Source organism: Rhinatrema bivittatum, chromosome 12 (genome assembly GCF_901001135.1).
Source record: "Rhinatrema bivittatum chromosome 12, aRhiBiv1.1, whole genome shotgun sequence".
Classification (NCBI taxonomy): Eukaryota; Metazoa; Chordata; class Amphibia; order Gymnophiona; family Rhinatrematidae; genus Rhinatrema; species Rhinatrema bivittatum.
The window spans coordinates 25509794-25529915 of NC_042626.1; the positions used below are offsets into that span (position 1 = coordinate 25509794).

At 51.5% G+C, this 20122-nt stretch overlaps 1 protein-coding gene across 2 annotated transcripts in view; it reads left to right on the forward strand.

Annotated features, from left to right (window-relative positions):
- LOC115074128 (NXPE family member 1-like) overlaps positions 1-20122 on the forward strand; it is an 82408-nt gene that overhangs the window by 17304 nt on the left and 44982 nt on the right. Inside the window, exon 1 of one of the 2 annotated variants that reach the window (XM_029573316.1) lies at positions 16457-16658. The exons of the other annotated variant lie outside the window; for it this stretch is intronic. The gene's annotated coding sequence lies outside the window, so the exon portion shown is untranslated. Of the gene's footprint in view, positions 1-16456; positions 16659-20122 lie in introns of those variants that run through there. 2 annotated transcript variants of the gene reach the window in all.

Consider the following 20122-nt stretch of genomic DNA (forward strand, 5'->3'; position numbering starts at 1 on the left):
ACGCAGCAGGCCCGCTGGCGCGCGGGGATTTACGTCTCCCTCCGGGAGGCGTAAATCCCCCGACAAAGGTAAGGGGGGGGGGGTAGACAGGGCCGGGCGGGTGGGTTAGGTAGGGGAAGGGAGGGGAAGGGGAGGGGAGGGCAAAGGAAAGTTCCCTCCAAGGCCGCTCCGATTTCGGAGCGGCCTTGGAGGGAACGGGGGGAGGCAGCGCGGCTCGGCGCGCGCAGGCTATACAAAATCGATAGCCTTGCGCGCGCCGATCCAGGATTTTAGTGGATACGCGCGGCTCCGCGCGTATCTACTAAAATCCAGCGTACTTTTGCTTGAGTCTGATGCGCAAGCAAAAGTAGGCTGATCGCGCTTCTTTTAAAATCTACCCCAATGTGAGGAGGCAGTGGGAGCCTCGGGCCAGGACCAGTCTCAACCGAGGTTTGTTGATAGTTCTCCAGGGGCCACCCCGGATCTCGCAGGCAGTCTCGAACAACCTGGAATCCCGGGGGAGCTGGTACCCCGACGACTTGAGACCACCTCCATTTCATGGGTGGATCTCTTTAAGGGGATCCATGCCTTTGTACAGATGCAATCAGCCTCCAGTCCAGGTCCTGCTGTTACAGGGGCTGCTGCTCCTGTTGCTGCTCCAGCGGACCCTGCCTCTGGACCTTCGCGCCCTTATCGTGGGCGAGCGCACCCGCCTCCGGGCAGTCCGGTTCAGGCGGATCCTGATGTCTCAGAGACCGAATCAGAACCCTCCGATGAGGGGGAACTTCCCTCGGGGATGGAGCCATATCGAACCATGAGGCGGTTCTTTCCCAAGGAAGATCTCTCCGACCTAATATCTCAGTGTCTGGCGGAGTTGGATATTTCAGGGCCCAGCACTGCGGTGCCTTCTATACAGAACCCTCTGCTGGAAGGTCTTCGTCCTACAGCCCGCCATTTTCCCTTCTTGCAAGCCGCACAGCAACTGATAGATCTGGAATGGGCTGCACCAGCGGCCTCATTCAAAGGGGGTCGGGGCCTGATAGGCATGTACCCCCTGGATCCGGCTATCAAGGAGATGCTGGCGTGCCCTCAGGTGGACGCTTTAGTTAGCGCTGTGGTCAAGCGCAGTACCATTCCAGTTGAGGGGGGGGCGGCCCTCAAGGAGGCTCATGACAGGCGACTGGACGCCATCCTGAAACTCCGCCGTCCACATTGCCGGAAGGGACAACACCACGGCAGACTTCCTCAGCAGAGAAAGCCTAAGTCCGGGGGAATGGCAGCTGTCCCCCACAGCCTTCCAGATGATTGTGGATCACTGGGGGATTCCGGACATGGACTTGCTAGCGGACAGGTCCAATACTCAAGTACCCAGATACTTCAGCCGCAAGCGAGATCTGTTCTCTCAAGGGATCGACGCCCTGGTTCAGCCATGGCCTCCAGGGGCCCTGCTATACGCCTTTCCTCCGTGGCCCCTGCTGGGCACCCTTATCCACAAGATTCAGAAGTACCGGGGCCTAGTTCTTCTGGTGGCACCAGACTGGCCAAGAAGACCCTGGTACGCGGACATGAGAAGACTACTGGCAGGGGAGCCCCTTCCCCTGCCTCCGCTCAGGGACCTGCTGCGTCAAGGTCCCATTGTCCACGAGGATCCGGCTCAATTCTCTCTTACGGTCTGGCCATTGAGAGGGCTAGGCTGAAGAAAAGAGGTTACTCGGAGCCAGTGATAGATACACTCCTCCAAGCTCACAAGTTTTCCACTTCCCTCACCTACGTAAGGATTTGGAGAGTGTTTGAAGCTTGGTGCGACACTCAGGGCACCAATCCACATGCGACTACTATCCCTATTGTTCTAGATTTCCTGCAGGATGGACTTCAGAAGGGTCTCTCCCTCAGCTCCATCAAGGTTCAGGTGGCTGCGCTGTCTTGCTATGGTCCCAGGAGGGATGGCAAGGCCATTGCCACGCATCCAGATGTTTCTCGCTTCCTGAAAGGAGTCAAGCACATTCGTCCGCCACTGAAGTGGCCAGTGCCTTTGTGGAACCTCAACATAGTTTTGGATTTCCTCGCGGGATCCACCTTCAGACCCCTTCGGGGCCTGTCTCTCCGTTCTCTCACTTTGAAGATGGTGTTCTTGCTGGCTGTATGTTCAGCACGCCGCATCTCGGAGCTGCAAGCACTGTCTTGCCGGGATCCTTTTCTCAGAATCACTCCTGAGGCTATCCATCTTCACACAGTTCCATCCTTCTTGCCTAAGGTAGTCTCACAATTTCACCTCAACCAGACCATATCCTTGCCAACTACGGCAGGCCTGAAGAAATCAGAAGAAGGGCGTTTGCTATGCCATCTCGACATTGGCAGATTGCTGCCCAGATATCTGGAAATGACAGAAACAGTACGAAAGACTGACCATCTGTTCGTCCTTCACAGCGGTAAGAAACAAGGAGAAGCGGCCTCTCGGCCCACTATCGCCCGCTGGATTAAAGAAGTTATCAGAGCAGCCTACGTAGAGGCCAGGAAGTCACCGCCTCTACAAGTCAAGGCCCATTCTACCAGAGCCCAAGCAGCATCTTGGGCAGAATCTAGGATGCTGTCGCCTGCAGAAATATGTAAAGCGGCGACGTGGTCCTCCCTCCATACCTTCTCCAGGTTTTACCGTCTGGATGTCCAGGCCAGGGAGGACACAGCATTTGCGAGGGCAGTCTTACACGGTCCTCAGGCAGCCTCCCGCCCAGTCCGGGAGTAAAGCTTTTGTACATCCCACTTGTTCTGAGTCCATCTGGCTACACAACAGGAAATGGTGAGATTACTTACCTGATAATCTCGTTTTCCTTAGTGTAGACAGATGGACTCAGCATCCCGCCCAGCTGCCTCTGGATACATTGGTTTCACCGATTCAAGGTAAGCCTTATCACTTCTTACATGAGTACGTCCACTCTACCAGGTGTCGACGCCTTCCGGTTGGGAATGCTGGCGGTCTCCAGCTACTATCAATCGGTCAGGGGAATCCTGTTTTCACTATTTCATTGATCGTCAGTACACATATATCCATAACAGCTTTTGCAAGGAAGATTACTGAAGAGCTTCACTTCCTGTGGGGGTATATGTACCCGTGCTGACGTCAGATCCGTCTCCAACTGCTAGCACGAGCACACTATACCCACTTGTTCTGAGTCCATCTGTCTACACTAAGGAAAACGAGATTATCAGGTAAGTAATCTCACCATTCCTTCCCATCCTCCCCCTCCCCTACAGTGTACAGGACGACTCCATTTCAGCTGTGCAAGCTGACACTACCTGGGCTCCTTTTCCCTGCCTGCGCTGCTGACACTACTGCTGCTGCTTCTTCTGTTAAACCTTTCAGATACCACTACACACATGCCCCCCTTTTTTCCACTTGCACACCCATGCAAACTCAATCACAACACCCAACCTCTCTGCACATCTACTCACCCCTCATAGCATCACAAAAGCATATCTTCTCATGCCCTCCCTCCCACCCACACAGAATCCCCACAGCCACTCACAGTGCTGCAAACCATGTCACAACACTAATTCCTTGCACATCCACTCACCCCCTTCCGCAACACCACTTATCACCCACACATATACCCTTCACCTCTACGTACCCTGCCACATCTCCACCCTATCACCCACACATAACCACAAATTCAGTTGCAACACTTGCCCCCATAAACTCTCACCCCTTCTCACTACCATGTACCAACACTTGATCCTCACACCACTGACATCACCACTACCTACAACAACAGAATGATGACACACCATCAATGCCCACATGCATATACATCCCAGTACCCTCTCAATCCCCCATCTTACACACAAACCTCATTCACAAATCCTCTGTTCTACCATGCTCCACTCCCACAACCTCAAACCAAGATAAGTATCAGTACTCATCTGTGCATGTGTACACATAGCAATGCTCATTTGGAACAGCGTGCCACTGCATTCAATGTAAGAGAGCTCAGGCAATGTGGGATCAGAGTCGGCAGAATCAGCAATTTGGCAGTGGCGGTGGGGGCCCAGCAACAGAAAGGCTGCTAGGATTTCCCAAACCCCACCAGTGGAAGAGAAAAGAGGAGTGATGGATACAGAAATGCTGGTGAGGTTTCCCAGGCCCCACCAGTAGCAGGAAGACTAGGCCGAAGGTGGGAGGGGAGGGAAGGGTAGGAAGAGAGTGGGCTTGAGTTCATGGAGTTAAACATGATAGGAGATGATAGAAAGGGTGAGATAGAGGAATGAGAGAGTAGGGGAGGGAACATGGAGGGGAACCAATGGGGAAATTTTGCATGCACACAAACACACAGCATTCCATTCCCCCTTCATCTCCCTCCCCCCCATATTCCATACTCCCCCCATCTCCACTGTGCCCTACTCCCACAGAAACTCATCCCCCCCACACACACTGAAGCCACAACATAACCTGCCTACACCCCACCATCTTCTCATCACCAACACTCCCTAACTACAACATTTCTACTACCACCATCAATGCCCCCCTCCCACACACATATATACACAAGGGAGGAGGAAGTGGAGTGGGGGGGGGGGGTAGGGAGGGACAAAGAGGAGAGCACAGGTGGGGAGGGGGAAATATGTACACATACACCCCAGTCTCACCGTATCCATTACCACCTACACAACCATCTCCACACCCCACACACATCCTTCTCCATCCTCCTACACAAACATACCTTCTACCACACATACCCTTCACTACTCCACTTCCTTCACATCATTCCCCCCCCCCCCCCCCCAAACACACACACACAGTGGAGAAGGATGGGGGAAGTGAAAAGTGCAGGAAGAAAGAGGGCACACACACCACTCCCACTCTCCCCTACAACCCTTTATATCGCTAACACCCCACATACCCACATATACCTCACCTATACCCCCCCCCACACACATAAATGGGGGGAGGAGAGAAGAAGCAGGACAAATGGAGAGTGCAAGGGGGAAACAGTTCCCTTATCCACCCACACATGCCCATGCCCACACCCCTATACCACTCACACACCCTTACATATGCACTTCCTACCTCCCCTCCCTCCCCCACAGAGCCTCAGTCACACACATACACATACCCTCATTTCTCCATCTCCACAGAGCAGCTACAAGACACCCACAAACCTGGAGCTTCTATAACACACACAGGTCTTGGAGTCACAAAAGATGCTCTTTGAAGTTGGCATGAAATCCTAAACTCTTATTTTGGGGTTTCCCTTAATGTAGAGGCACACTCAGTCTCTAGCTCCTCGCTCAGCCCCTCCTTTCATTAGATCACCAAGCAGCCGTCAGTGCTTTATAAGTCAGTCATCCCATCCTGCCGTTCCTTGCATTTTATGCTTGGACAGGACTGCAATCCAGGATGGGGAGCCCACCAACAAGGTTAGCGACCAAAGCAAGCAGGCGCACAGACCCTACTACGCAGAGATAATTTGAGGCACGCAAAGTACAGAAAATAACAAAGAATGAGATTTAAAAGGTTTGGGGGGGGGGGGGGGGCCCTTCATCAAACAAGAAAATTCCAGGATTGTCCCTGGAGAGATTGAACATCTTGAAAATGAAAAGGAGGAAATACACAGGTTTATGGTCTCTACAAGACGCTCACGGTCATACACAAAACTCTACACAACCAAATCATGCACTGGCTAAACGACTCCCTATACTTCCACACCTCTAATAGACCCAGCAGATCTGCCTATAAAGGAACCCTACACATACCCTCTCCTAATCTCACCCATCTTATCGCCATGAAAGAACGTGCACTTATCTATTGCAGGACCTTCAATCTGGAACTCTACGCCCCCCTGACCTGCACCAAGATCACCGCTCACAGAAATTAAAAAAAAAAAAACCAACCTGAAAACTTGGCTTTTCAAACAGGCCCTTTACATAATCCCCCCCACCCATGCATGCCCTCTCCACATTGTATTAATTAATGCGACAGCGCTTACCTCTTCTACGCAATTGTTCATGTAGTTCTTGCTAGTTGCCTTGCCCCTTTTCTTTATCCTCTCCTTATTATCAACCTTATCTACACGTGATGCAATCCGCTTTTTGGGTCCCTGTGATATTATTTTTCCCTGTTACCATTCCTTAATTCAATTATTATTGTTATTGCTCAACCAGTTCCAAGTAAACCTCATATGTTGTTGTTATACCTGTTTCATGTAAACCGATGTGATGTGCAAACAAATGTCGGTATAAAAAAAACCTTTAAATAAAATAAATAAATAAATGGTGGTGTCATATATAAAAACCAAGATTTTTATTTTTATTCCCCCAAAATGGAAACCCTTGCATATGAAGCAACAAAAATGTGAAAGATAGGCAAAAATGTGCACAGTGCCTTAAATCTTCTTAGATTTCTTTAATAATGTGCTACAAATTTTAGCTTAGTGCAATGGAAAGCCAATGTCCCTCTAATTACTTAACAAAGTAGCTCCAGTTTTAGGGGAATTTTTAAAGTTTTCGCGAGCTGCTAAGTACCCACTCTTTAAAGGAAAAGTGTTGGGGAGAGCTAGGAGAGCGATCCCACTCCTGGGAGATGTGTGTGCCCTTGGGCCGCGGCTCAACGCCAGAGAAGTCTGAAGAGGTGCCCGAGCATGGGCTGGACGGAAGCAAAACTGGAGTGAAGACTGGAAGACAGGCCCTCCTCCGGCCCTGCACGCTTCGGAAGACCCAACAACGCTATGTTGGTCTTGTGAACAGTCCTCCGACCGTTCCCAGCCCTTTCGGACCTGCCGCAGGGTACGGCACGAAGCGGCGGGCCGGATGGAGGCCAGGGCAGCGAAGACTGGAACATGGATGCAGACGAGACTCGGAAACGAGGTACTGGGAGTGCAAACGTGGACTCAGAGACAAGGTACTGGACGTGCTGACGTAGACTCAGGAACGAGGTACTGGAGGAAGAGACGTGGAGTCAGGAACGAGGTATGATGCATACAGGAGACTTAAGGGCGAGGTATGAGACTGGCAACATGGAGCGCCCTACACAGCCCGCCTGTGGGGCTGGTCATGGACCACAACAGGGGTTGCCGCAGGATACCAGGCTTTCAGAAAGTTCAGGAACAAGGTAAGGCTTTCTCAGAGGCTCGGGAACAAGGTGCATGGCTTGCATCAGGAAGCGCCCTACTCAGCCCGCCCGTGGGGCTGGTCACGGACCACGACATGGCTTGCCACGAGGCACCAAGCATCTTGAAGACACAGGAATGAGGTGCTAGCTTTCAGGAGATTCAAGAACAGGGTAAGGCTTTCTCACAGACTCAGGAACGAGGTGCATGGCTTGCATCACGAAGCGCCCTACTCAGCCGCCCATGGGGCTGGTCACGGACCACGACATGGCTTGCCGCAAGGCACCAGGACATTTCGAAGACACAGGAACGAGGTGCTAGCTTTCAGGAGATTCAGGAACAGGGTAGAAGCAGGTTGCTGCACTCCAGGCAGCCTATAGCAGGATATGCTGCGCACCGGCAGCCAAAGGCAAGGGTTGCTGCACACCGGCAGCCTAAAGCAGGGTTTGCTGCACACCAGCAGCCAAAGGCAAGGTAAGCATCATCTGAACAGGAACACGGGTACCGGATTGGAAGACAGGCCAAGGGCAGGAACAGGAACAGGCAAACATCAGGGCTGGAACATCAAGCAGACATCAGGACTGGAACAGCAGGTAGACATCAGGACAGGACGAGGAGCTCCGACAGAGAACAAGCAACACTTGGACCTTGCAGAAGGCTGGAACACGGACAACTCCTGGAGCAAGGATGGTAGAATGCCAGGAGTGACCAACTCCTTGCAAAGGGAAAGACAGACTGAATGCTGAGCCCTTTAGTAGGGCTGATGATGACAACGCCCAGGAAGGGGCCAGCAGGGGGCCACACCTGGCTGGCCCTAGAAGAGGAGTAGAGAGGCGCGCGCCCGCGCCCTAGGAGGCTGGAGAGGCAAGCTGGAAGCTGGTGGCGTCCTCCCGGCCACGTGGAGAATCCAAGGAAGCCAGGCAGGCAGTGGGACAGCCCTGCCCTGAAGGTAGAGAGGTGGCAGGCTGCTAGCGGCTCCCAGCCGCGAAGACTGAAGCAGGAAGGCAGAGGAGCACCCCCGCCACGGTGCCGAAGGGAAGTAGCGATGGCAGGCTGCAGGAAGCTGGAGTGGCTGCAGGCACCGGCAGGGACGGCCTCCCTGCCGGGCGAGGACCCGGACTGCAGCACGGGCACCGGCAGGGACGCCCTCCCTGCTGGCTGAGGACCCCGGGAGTGGCAGAGCACGCTGGGGAGAACCAGAAGCAGCAGCGGGGGTCCTGACCGCGAGGGAGAGCTCGCGGCGGTTCGGCCCCGCTGCACGGAGCAGAAAGCAGCTGGAGGGGAGCCGGAGGCCGCGGAGAGACAGATGCGGTGGCAGCAGCGTCAGCGGCCCGACTGGCCGCACGAGGTAAGAGCCTGCCCGCGCTCCTCGCGGGCAGGATCACAACAAAAAGTACATTGCTTTTTTTTTTTTTTTGCATGATAAATATCTATGAAAAATATGCGAGGATTAAAAAATACGATCTAAATGCATTATTGTGCGATGCCTCAGTCTGGCTACATGCAGACACGCTATGGAACTCCACAGGTTCTTTTTAACAAGATAGAAGGAGGGGTAGGTTTCAGATTATGAAAATGTCCCTCTTGTAGGACAGGCTGATCCGCTCTTAGCTTTATGTCATTGCTTAGAGAGACGGAGCAGTTCTCATTTACCTATGAAAAACAGGGTCACAAGTCCTTACTAGCAATGGGAGGTAAAAGTAGGACTGTATCAGTCTTTTCCAGGAGAAACAGGAAAGACTGCTTGTTCTTGGTAATCCCAAAAAGGTTTATTGGCCTTCAAAAAAACTAGACAGGTGGCCTCAGCGCTTATCTTTGTCACCTTCATGTTTCAGGTGCTCATTTCTCACTATGGGAGGTTTTGCAAACTGGCAGAAAAATTAAACAACAGCAGCAAAAGGATTATTTTTTATATTTCACATGTGCCCACGCCAGCAATATTTAAATTACATTTTTTTGATTTTTGAAGAAACTGCATCAGCAAGCCTGACACCGACGATGCACACAGCAAAGTCGTTCGGTCTTATCCTCATATGCGGCAAGGGTTTAGATAACTATTTTAGATGCTCCGTCTGTACCCGTTATTTATTTATTTATTTTATTTTATTTATTTTATTTTATTTTATATACCGGCAACCGTTTGCACATCGTGCCGGTTTACAGATAACTTACAACCAAGGATATATAGGCAAAGCCTTTACAAAGAACAGTTTGTAATAATAAACAATAAACTCAGTAACATAGCGATAAACAAGATAAACAAGATAATGTATAAGACCGGACAGCTGCCGGTGTTTCGCAATCTACTGATTGCTTCTTCAGGAGTCACAATATAATTTTTCTAGAAAATCAAAGAGAAAACAGACTTGAGTAGATTTCTACAAAGTTGTGTGTTACTTATGTGTTCGTGAAAGCAGTGTCGCCAATCTTACTTTTTAAAGATACCCCAGTCGTGACAAAATTGAAAACGGGACAAGTCTGTTTTCTCTTTGATTTTCTAGAAAAATTATATTGAGACTCCTGAAGAAGCAATCAGTAGATTGCAAAACACCGGCTGCTGTCGGGTCTTACACATTAACAATGGGTACAGACGGAGCATTTAAAATAGCTATTTAAATTCTGCTGTCAAAACATCATGATTAAGACCATTCGGTATTACGGTATTACAATAAAAAATGAATTTCCCAATTTTAATGTTGGGAAGTATTATGGAGAATGTGTGTGTGTGTAAGTAGGTACGAATGGTGTGTGATTATGATGGTGATTATGGATGGGGGTTTTTTAGATGGGTGCGCGCAGGGGGGGGGGGGGTTTAAAGGGTTACGCGCATAACTTATGCGCGTAACCCTTTTAAAATCTACCCCAGTATGTTTAACAACTCCTCAGAATAGAGTATGTCTCTTTCATGTGATCTCCACTTCCTTTGATGAAGCGCTCTGAATTCTCAATTTTTCAGAGTTCATCAATAATAAAAGAAAATTATTCCTTACCTGCTAATTTTCGTTCCTGTAGTACCATGGACCAGTCCAGACGGTGGGTTATGTCCCCCGTCCAGCAGATGGAGTCAGAACAGAGCTCGAGAGTGGCACCTCATAGGCTAGCGCACCCTCTGCTGGAGCTCAGTATCATGAATAACAAAGCTGAAAATAGCCAGGTAAAGAAACAAGTTGGATCAAGAACCTGAAGTGAAAACATCAAAAACAATAACAGGTGCGACCAGCAACCCAGGTCGCAACAGGCAAACTTGTGAGGAGCTGCAACCTCGAACAAAACCAGGTAGACGAGGAAAAGTAGACAATAAGACAGCTATACAGTCAAGAACCCGAGCAGGAGCTTAAATCCCAGAGTGGTGGGCGTCTGGACTGGTCCATGGTACTACAGGAACGAAAATTAGCAGGTAAGGAATAATTTTCTTTTCCCTGTACGTACCAGGACCAGTCCAGACGGTGGGATGTACCAAAGCTTCCCTAAACCGGGTGGGCCCCCGAAAGCCCTGCTCGGAGGACCTGATCGCCAAAGTGGCCAGATCCCGAGGGAGCCAGGTGCAACCGATAGTGCCTGGCGAACGTATGCAGCGACTTCCATGTCGCCGCCCGGCAGATCTCCTGTGGCGAGACGGAACGAGACTCAGCCCAGGAAGTTGCCTGCGAGCGAGTAGAGTGAGCTCGGACGCCCCTGGGTGGGTCCCGCCCAGAACCAATGTAGGCCGCCGAGATGGCATCCTTGATCCAGCGGGCAATGGTCGTCTTTGACGCGGCGGCACCCTTCTTAGGTCCCGACCAGAGGACAAACAGATGATCGGAGACCCGGAAGTCATTGGTAACCCCCAAGTAGTGGAGGAGCACTCGCTTCATGTCCAGGTGTCGGAGCGCCCGAGACTCCTCTGGAGAGAAAGCCGGGAGTTCAATCGTCTGGTTCAAATGGAACGAAGAAACCACCTTCGGCAGGAAGGCAGGCACTGTACGAAGCGAGATCCCGGCATCCGAAATACGTAGGTAAGGCTCCCTGCAGGATAGCGCTTGCAGTTCCGAGATACGACGAGCGGAGCATATCGCTAAGAGGAAAACCGTCTTCATGGTGAGATCCTTGAGAGTAGAACCTTGGAGAGGTTCGAACGGAGCACCCGCCAGGGCCCGGAGCACTAGATTAAGATTCCACGACGGGCAGGGGTCCCTGACCGGAGGCCGGAAATGCTGCACTCCCTTCAGAAATCGGGCGATGTCCGGATGGAGAAGGAGCGAAGTCGTGGACTGTAGCAGAACATTCAAGGCCGCTACTTGTACTCTGAGAGAATTGTACGCGAGGCCCTTATCCAATCCATCCTGTAAGAACAGAAGGATTAGAGAAACCGTCGCCTCCGTGGGCCGGGCCCCATGAGTGGCACACCAGGACTCGAAAACTTTCCACACTCGAACATAGGCAACAGAAGTGGAAGTCTTGCGGGCCTTAAGCATCGTCGAAATCACCGCCTCCGGATAGCCCCTGCGACGGAGGCGGCGCCGCTCAAAAGCCATGCCGCAAGACAAAAGAGTTCTGCCTGGTCGAAAAATACCGGACCCTGGTGCAGGAGCCGGGGGTGATGACCCAGACGAATCGGTCCGTCCACTGCCAGGAGTAGCAAGTCCGCGAACCAGGGACGTCGCGCCCATTCCGGAGCCACGAGAATCACGAGGCCCGCGTGGTTCTCTATCCTGCGAATGACCTTGCCCACTAGGGGCCAGGGAGGGAAGACATAGAGCAACTGGTCGGCTGGCCATGGCAGCACGAGAGCATCTACTCCCTCCGCGCCGCGCTCCCGTCGGCGACTGAAGAAGCGCGGGGCCTTGGTGTTGGCCGCCGTCGCCATTAAATCCAGTCGCGGAGTCCCCCAGCGGCGAACAAGGAGGTCCATCGCGTCGTCGGAGAGAGACCACTCGCCGGGGTCCAGCCGCTGTCGACTGAGGTAATCCGCTTGGATATTGTCCACCCCGGCAATGTGCGAGGCCGCGAGCCGGGCGAGATGGCGTTCCGCCCATTCCATCAGGAGAGTGGTTTCGGTGGAGACGTGCTCGCTCCTCGTTCCGCCCTGACGATTGATGTAAGCCACGGTGGTCGCGTTGTCGGAGAGAATCCGCACCTCCCTGTTCCGAACCAAAGGGAGAAAACGCTGGAGCGCTAGTCGAACCGCCCTGGTCTCCAAGCGATTGATCGGCCACCGAGCCTCCTCCGAGGTCCACCGGCCCTGTGTGGCGCTGCGGTCGCAGACGGCGCCCCAACCCACGAGGCTGGCGTCCGTGGTCACCACCACCCAGGTGGGAATTTCGAGCGAAACGCCGCGAGCCAGGTGGGACGGCACCAACCACCACTTGAGGCTGTCCCGAGCCGCCTGAGGAAGAGGCAGAATCACTTGATACTCCTGTGAGACCGGTTTCCAACGAGAGAGCAGCGACGCCTGCAGGGGACGCAGGTGTGCAAATGCCCAGGGTACCATGTCGATCGTGGAAGCCATCACACCCAGGAGTTGTAGATAATTCCAAGCGGTGGGTTCTGTCAAGGACGCGAACTGACATATGTGCTCCCTTAAGGAGAGGGCCTTGTCTGACCGCAGGAACACCATGCCCTGTTGCGTGTCGAAGGTCGCGCCCAGGAAGTCCAAGCGTTGAGACGGAACGAGGGAACTCTTGTGGAGGTTCACGACCCAGCCCAGGGAGCGCAGGACCTCTAAGACCCTGGCCACCGAGGCTTGTCCATGCGAGAAGGACTTTGCCCGCACCAGCCAGTCGTCCAGGTAGGGATGCACTAAGATCCCCTCCTTTCGAAGGGCCGCCGCCACTACCACCATGATCTTGGTGAAGGTCCGCGGAGCCGTCGCAAGTCCGAAGGGTAGGGCCCGAAACTGGAAATGCTGTCCGAGAATCTTGAAGCGAAGGTAACGCCTGTGGTCCGGGCGTATGGGAATGTGTAGGTACGCTTCCGTCAGATCCAAGGAAGCCAGGAACTCCCCCCGGTGCACTGCGGCAATTACCGAACGCAGTGTCTCCATGCGAAAACGGCTGACCCGCAGGGACCGGTTGACCTCCTTCAAATCCAGTATGGGCCGGAACGACCCGTCCTTCTTGGGTACTACGAAGTAGATGGAATAGTGCCCCGAGCCCACCTCGGCGAAGGGGACGGGCACAATAGCCTCTATATCCTGGAGTCGGTCCAGAGTTTGCTGGACCGCCATTCTCTTGAGCTCGGAGCCGCATGGGGAGAAGAGAAACTTGTCCCGTGGCGGACGGACAAATTCCAAGGCGTAGCCGTGCTGGATGGTGTCCAGGACCCACTGATCTGCGGTAATGTTTGCCCACTCCTCGAAGAATTCCGAGAGTCGACCCCCGATGGGGGGACCGGAGGAGTGGGCCGCTCTGGCATCATTGGGTAGATTTGGCAGGGGTATTCCCCTGCCCCGAGCCCTCTCTCGCGGGCCTCCGCCCGCGAAAGGAACGCGACCAAGGCTGTGGCCTGCTGGGGGCTGCGCGAGGGCCCGGCTGCCGGTACGACCTGTAACGTCGCTGTGCCCTAGCTCTGGTTCTGGTGGAGGCAAACGCCCGATAGGGTCGCTGTCTATCCTCGGGTAGACGATGCACTGAGTTTTCTCCCAGCGATTTGATGATTTCATCCAGATCATTGCCAAAGAGAAACTTACCCCGAAAAGGCAGTGATCCTAAACTCGACTTAGAAGAGGCGTCCGCCGACCAATTTCGAAGCCATAACAGCCTCCGAGCGGCCACCACCGAGACCATGGAGCGGGCCAGCACACGGAAGAGGTCATACAGAGCATCCGCCCCGTAAGCGATGGCAGATTCTAGACTGTCGGCCTGGGCGGCCTCATCCGGAGGCAACTGCTGAGACGTCAGGAGCTGCTGGACCCAGAGCAGACTAGCCCTCTGAGTCAACGAAGTACACATGACGGCACGCATGCCTAGGGCCGAGACTTCGAACACTTTCTTGAGGAACGTTTCCAGCTTGCGGTCTTGCGTGTCGCGTAGGGCCGTCCCGCCAGTGACCGGGATCGTCGTCCTCTTTGTCACCGCTGATACCGCCGAGTCCACCTTAGGAAACCGGACGAGATCCAAGAAATCCTCTGGCAGCGGATACAATTTTTCCATGGCACGGGAGACCCTCAATGACGCCTCGGGGGCGTCCCATTCCCCCGTGAGGAGTTGCAGGAAGGATTCATGTACCGGGAAAGCCTTCGCCCGAGGCCTGAGGGCGGCTAGAACTGGATCTCCTTTCTTTGAACACGTAGCAACCGCCGGGGCCACCGGTGCCGGAGGGTCCGGCGGCGGATCCAAATCCAGCTCTTGCAGAGTCTGTTGGAGCAGATCCTGCAGCTCTTCCCTGTGGAAGATTCGTAAGGCGCGCGGGTCGTCGCCTTCCGCTTGGCCATCCAGTTGTGCCGGATCCGGAGGGTCCGAAGGGTCACCTCCCGTCGAGGAAGCCGCTCCCACAGCACGAGGCGGGGATGGCAGAGCAGAGGTCCCTGGGACTGCCCCAGCCGGAATCCGAGGCCCGGATGGTGGTAAGGCTAGCTTAGGGATCTTGGGAGGAGAAGGCCCTGCTGGAGCACCCCCCGGATCTGACAGACCCTGTAAATATGCCATATGCATTTTTAAAATGAAATCTGGGGAGAAAAACGGCAGACCGGGGGGCGCGCCCGAAGTAGAGGCCTCCTGAGGTAGACGAATCGGCAGGCCCTCCTCGGAGCTGCGCGGGAGGCGCGGTACGCCCCGAGCTGCAGCATCCTCCTCCTGCGCGTTTGCCGCGCCAGAATCCCCCTCCAAAATGGCCGCCATTCCCGCCCTCGGCGAGGAAATGGCCGGCCCACGCTTCCCGGGCTGCGGGGAGGGGGGGCGTCGGGAGCGAACCCGAGCCGTGCGCGGCGTCTTCCTCCTCTGGAAGGCAGCGCGGGCAAACCCCCTCCCGCGAGAGACGAGACCCCTGCTCTCCGCAGGACTCGCAACGAAAAGAGCGCGGCATCGGCACGCCGCGCGAGAAGGACGCCTCGGGGGGGGCCGAAAGAAGATCGCACCGCGGGGGGGGCCGAAGTGGCCTGCACAACCCGCCCGAAGAGTCCTCAGGCACCGGCGGGAAACAACCCCTGCCGGCGCGCCCAGGCCCGAGAGAGATGTGCCGGGCCGCGGGACTGACAGTCAAAATCGCAGAAGCCGGCGCCACCGGCTGAAAACGCTGAAAGGCAAAAGCACAAAAACCAAACTTACCCAAACGTGAGTAAAGAACCGCAGGAGGAGGCAGAATAGAAATCGGAAGGCACGCCTCCTCAAAAATTAACCTGACAAAATTTGTCTTAAAACTTTTTTTTTTTTTTTTTTTTTTTTTTTTTTTAAAACTAACTTGATCCAACCTGTTAACAGAAGAAGAAATGACAGGAAGAAACTCAAAGAAGAGCAAAATAAGTCCGAAAACCTGTCACTCTGGGGAAGCTCTGGTTTCCCCAACTCACATCTGCTGGAGTCAGAAAGATACTGAGCTCCAGCAGAGGGTGCGCTAGCCTATGAGGTGCCACTCTCGAGCTCTGTTCTGACTCCATCTGCTGGACGGGGGACATAACCCACCGTCTGGACTGGTCCTGGTACGTACAGGGAACAAACAATCTAGTATTGATTCTAATAATTGCTGTGTTAACACGCGGCATAGCAAGAAAGTTTATATTTAAACTTCCCTAAATTACATCTTACTTTTAGCAGGAACCTACAAACACTCACTCACTCATTCATTCATTCATTCATTCATTCTTCCCTATCAGTATGAGTGCTCTTTTGTTACTTAAAAGTACTTATTATTATACTTTATATAGGCCCTTGACGTCAGAGTACATTTACAGCACTTCTGATACATTTGACTTCAGGCGCTTAACTGATGCCTCAGATCCTGAAATTCTAAACTGTCCTTCAGCTATCACTGACCACTGCACTTGTAAGCAGGGGAGCCAAACGCAAGTTAGGCCTGGTTACGGCTAAAGAATTTTTCTATAGTCCCCCCCCCCCCCCCCCCCCCTCTCGGAGTAACGGGTGCCCTGCTGATGTCACCACTTATATCTGCACAGTGGCCCTGACACTTCGCTTCTCCATCAGGGCTCCGCTGTCAATGCCCTCCTTTTTTTTAATATAGACAAGGTGGCAGCAGCAGTCAGCCTCAGCGACAAACATCAGGGACTTACCCCACTGCCTGCCATCAGCATCAGAGCAAAGAGTGCCCTGCTTCAGGCAGGATAAGACCCCCCTCCTGCTAGAGGGCGTTTAACCTGAACAAACATATGAAACACCCTCTTTTTATCTGCATTAAAGCAGACATCACCCTGCTGGCTTTGCCAACATTCTCAGGCATCCGAGCACCAAATAAACAAAACAAACATGCCTGGAACAGCACTGGGACTTTCAAAGCCCTCTCTCCCTTGTCCACACTCCTCCTCCGTACAAGTGCAGCAGTTGTTACACAAAAAAATAACCTCAATGACAGCTCCACTTCTTTAAAGAAAAAATTCTTGCTACCCCTGGAACTCTGCTTTTGCTTGTCCTGCTCCTGCTTCAGTCCCAGGTAACTATTCATTTTTATTATTCTATTATTATTTATTTATGTTCTTAATACCAATCACATCACAGTTTGGCCCATGTCACTTTTACCAGCCAATAAGGAATGCTGCAGCATTTTTTTAAATTAGTGCTATTTCTAATGCTGTTTTTTCCTGTGGTTTTTCTGCATCAGGGCTTTAATGCAGGTTTTGGCGCATTTTTTTTCCCTATCGCAGGTTTTTTACATGGGAATATTATGTAGTGGGGTTTTTTTCGGCCTTTTACCCAGAAAGATTTAGTTAACATCTCAGTACAGAGTAGAGAACTGCAAAGGATTTCATTTAGAGACCCTCATAGGGGTCTCTGCCCCCGAAACCGAAAGAACTGGGAGAATCAGAGTCTTTGGAGAATATCTTTGACCTCAGGTATTTTTCTAATCTTGGGGAAGGGGGAACCATTGCTGATTAGGGGACCCCATGCCCTGCTGGGAGCCTTATTTCCATTGCCTTGTGATACGGATGTGAGCTCTTGGCTGTGGCATGGTTGACGTAGCCTAATAGGTGAACTCTCTATATCTCCACACCGACAGCTGGTGGACGCACTCTTACAAGGACTAAGACTAGGACTTCACCTATACCAACCCTGTTCCCCCCAGGTTGAGTCCTTGGGTTCAGGGGCTGGCAGGGCTTAGGCGAGGGTCCTATAAGGAGGAGCAGTCAGACAAAGTCACGTGGAAAGCCGAGATCATACAGCAAGCAAGTGGTGTCGAGGTCCAGGTCAAGGTTGGGGCAGGCAAAAGGCAGGCAGCCGATACAGTAGCCATTTGCCGCTGTGCTGGGGAAGTACGTGCCGGCCGTTGGCCGGTGTGCGCAAGTTGCTTCTGCTCCGACGGAGCAGTAAGCAACAAAACAAAAATAACGAAATGTAGGGGAAAGGGTTCAGGGGGTGGGGAGGAGAGGAGAGGAGAGGGGAAGAGAGAGAGAGTACGGATAGGAGGGTAGGAAGTTCCCTCCGAGTTCGCTCCTTAATTGAAGCAGACCGGGAGAGAACTCGGGGAGGCCCGATTGCATCGCCGCGCGTAATCTTATAAAATAGAGCCCCCCCCCCCCTGCGCCCGCCGCCCGCACATGCATGTGTGGATTATAAAATCCCGTACTCATATTTGCGCCTGTTATAAAATTGCGCGTCCATGTGCGCGTGACGAATAGTGCAAGCACATGGACGCACGCATGTTAAGAACATAAGAAAATGCCATACTGGGTCAGACCAAGGGTCCATCAAGCCCAGCATCCTGTTTCCAACAGTGGCCAATCCAGGCCATAAGAACCTGGCAAATACCCAAAAACTAAGTCCATTCCATGTAACCATTGCTAATGGCAGTGGCTATTCTCTAAGTGAACCTAATAGCAGGTAATGGACTTCTCCTCCAAGAACTTATCCAATCCTTTTTTAAACACAGCTATACTAACTGCACTAACCACATCCTCCGGCAACAAATTCCAGAGTCTAATTGTGCGTTGAGTAAAAAAGAACTTTCTCCGATTAGTTTTAAATGTGCCCCATGCTAACTTCATGTTCTTTTTAAAAATCTACCCCTTAGTTTTTTTCTTCAGTATGTATTGTTTGTACACATGTATACATTTTATGATTCTTATTTTAAAAGTTTATTAGACTGAAACTGGAGTAGTAATTATAATTAGTACAGTGAGTTTATCTACACAATCTGATTTTATTACTATAATTATCCTTTAGTCTGTTTTCTCAGAAAACACCTTCAAAAGCCAGTCTCATTTTCTTTCAAAAGCATTCTCAATTTTAAGGAAAAATGAGATACAAAAAATAAATTATTTTTAGCTCTTTGTTGCCCCGTCTGTCATCAGTGAAAAAGCACAAAAACAGAAAAAAAATTGCAATAATTAAATGTGATTTGCAAAAAGTAACATCTATAAAGACAATTTGAGAATAATCTCCACTTTGAAACCAGACCAAAAGACAGTCTAGGAATTCTATATTTTGGGTATCAAAATCCAAAATATATGTCAGTATTTAAAATAAAAAATGTAACAGGAATGAATGAAACTATGAATAATTTGTAGTTCTGAATCTCTAAATTTAAAATAGCCCAAGAAATGTATCTATACAATTAGCTTTAACTACAAGCCCTTACAAAAATGGGGGTGTAATGCATCTGGTATCATTAAGATATAGCAACAATTTGAATATATTTAAGTTGAAATCAAATACTTTATCACTGAATTACATTATATTTTATACTTTTCACAAATTAAACCTTCTTTGCTGTCTTTCAAAAAACGCTCCCAACTTGGTGAAGGAGTGTTTTGCACAGGGTCAGTCTCCATTACCCAGCTATGAGCAGGGTGGCGGTGATTGGATGAGGCTGTGGGGGAAGGGTATTTAAGTGTGAAAGTTATCAGATGATTACCCTAAAAGGAAAGAACTGAGATGGAGAACTCAGAGACAGCAGTTAAAGGACTAGGTCAAGGCAGTTTCTATGCTGTTGAATAGCGGAAGGTTCAAATTTGTGTATTATGGAAGCAGCCATGCTGGTGAGTAGGAGCGGCAGAACAGAGTTGAAGGTCCAAAGGTCAAAAGTAGTGGTTAAGGCAGAAAGCGTGTAGCTGATCAATAGAGACAATAGAGCAGAGATGAAGGTCAAATTTGTGTATAATGGAAGCAGCCATGCTGGTGAGTAGGAGCGGCAGAGCAGAGTTGAAGGTCAAAAGGTCAAAAATAGTGGTTAAGGCAGAAAGCGTGTAGCTGATCAATAGAGCAGAGATGAAAGTCAAATTTGTGTGTTATGGAAGCAGCCATGCTGGTGAGTAGGAGCGGCAGAACAGAGTTGAAGGTCCAAAGGTCAAAAGTACTGGTTAAGGCAGAAAGCGTGTAGCTGATCAATAGAGGCAATACAGCAGAGATGAAGGTCAAATTTGTGTGTTATGGAAGCAGCCATGCTGGTGAGTAGGAGCGGCAGAGTAGATTTGAAGGTCAAAAGGTCAAAAGTAGAGGTTAAGTTCAAAAAAGTGTACCCATTATACTACTGATGGGCGGTTTAAGAACATCCGATGTTTTGCACACACTCTGCACCTGGTAGTGAAGTCAGCTCTGGGCTTGGAGTCCAATGACAAAGAGAATGAATACCTGCATAGGTTAATACAGAAGTGCAGGAACATAGCAGCACACTTGCACACAAGTGTCAAGGCGGGGCAGGTTCTCCGACAAAAGCAGACTGATTTGGATATGCCTCACAAGCGTCTCATTCAAGACATTGCCACCCGGTGGAATTCCACCTTTATGATGCCGAAGAGGTTACTGGAGCTGCAGACACCCCTTCATGAACTTTCTGGTACAATGGACAAAGGTGTGCAGAATCCCCTAGGGCATTATGATTGGTTAGTCATGAGTCAGCTGGTAAAAATCCTGCAGCCCTTCAAGGATGTCACGGAGGAGCTGAGTTCCAGAAGTGCCACC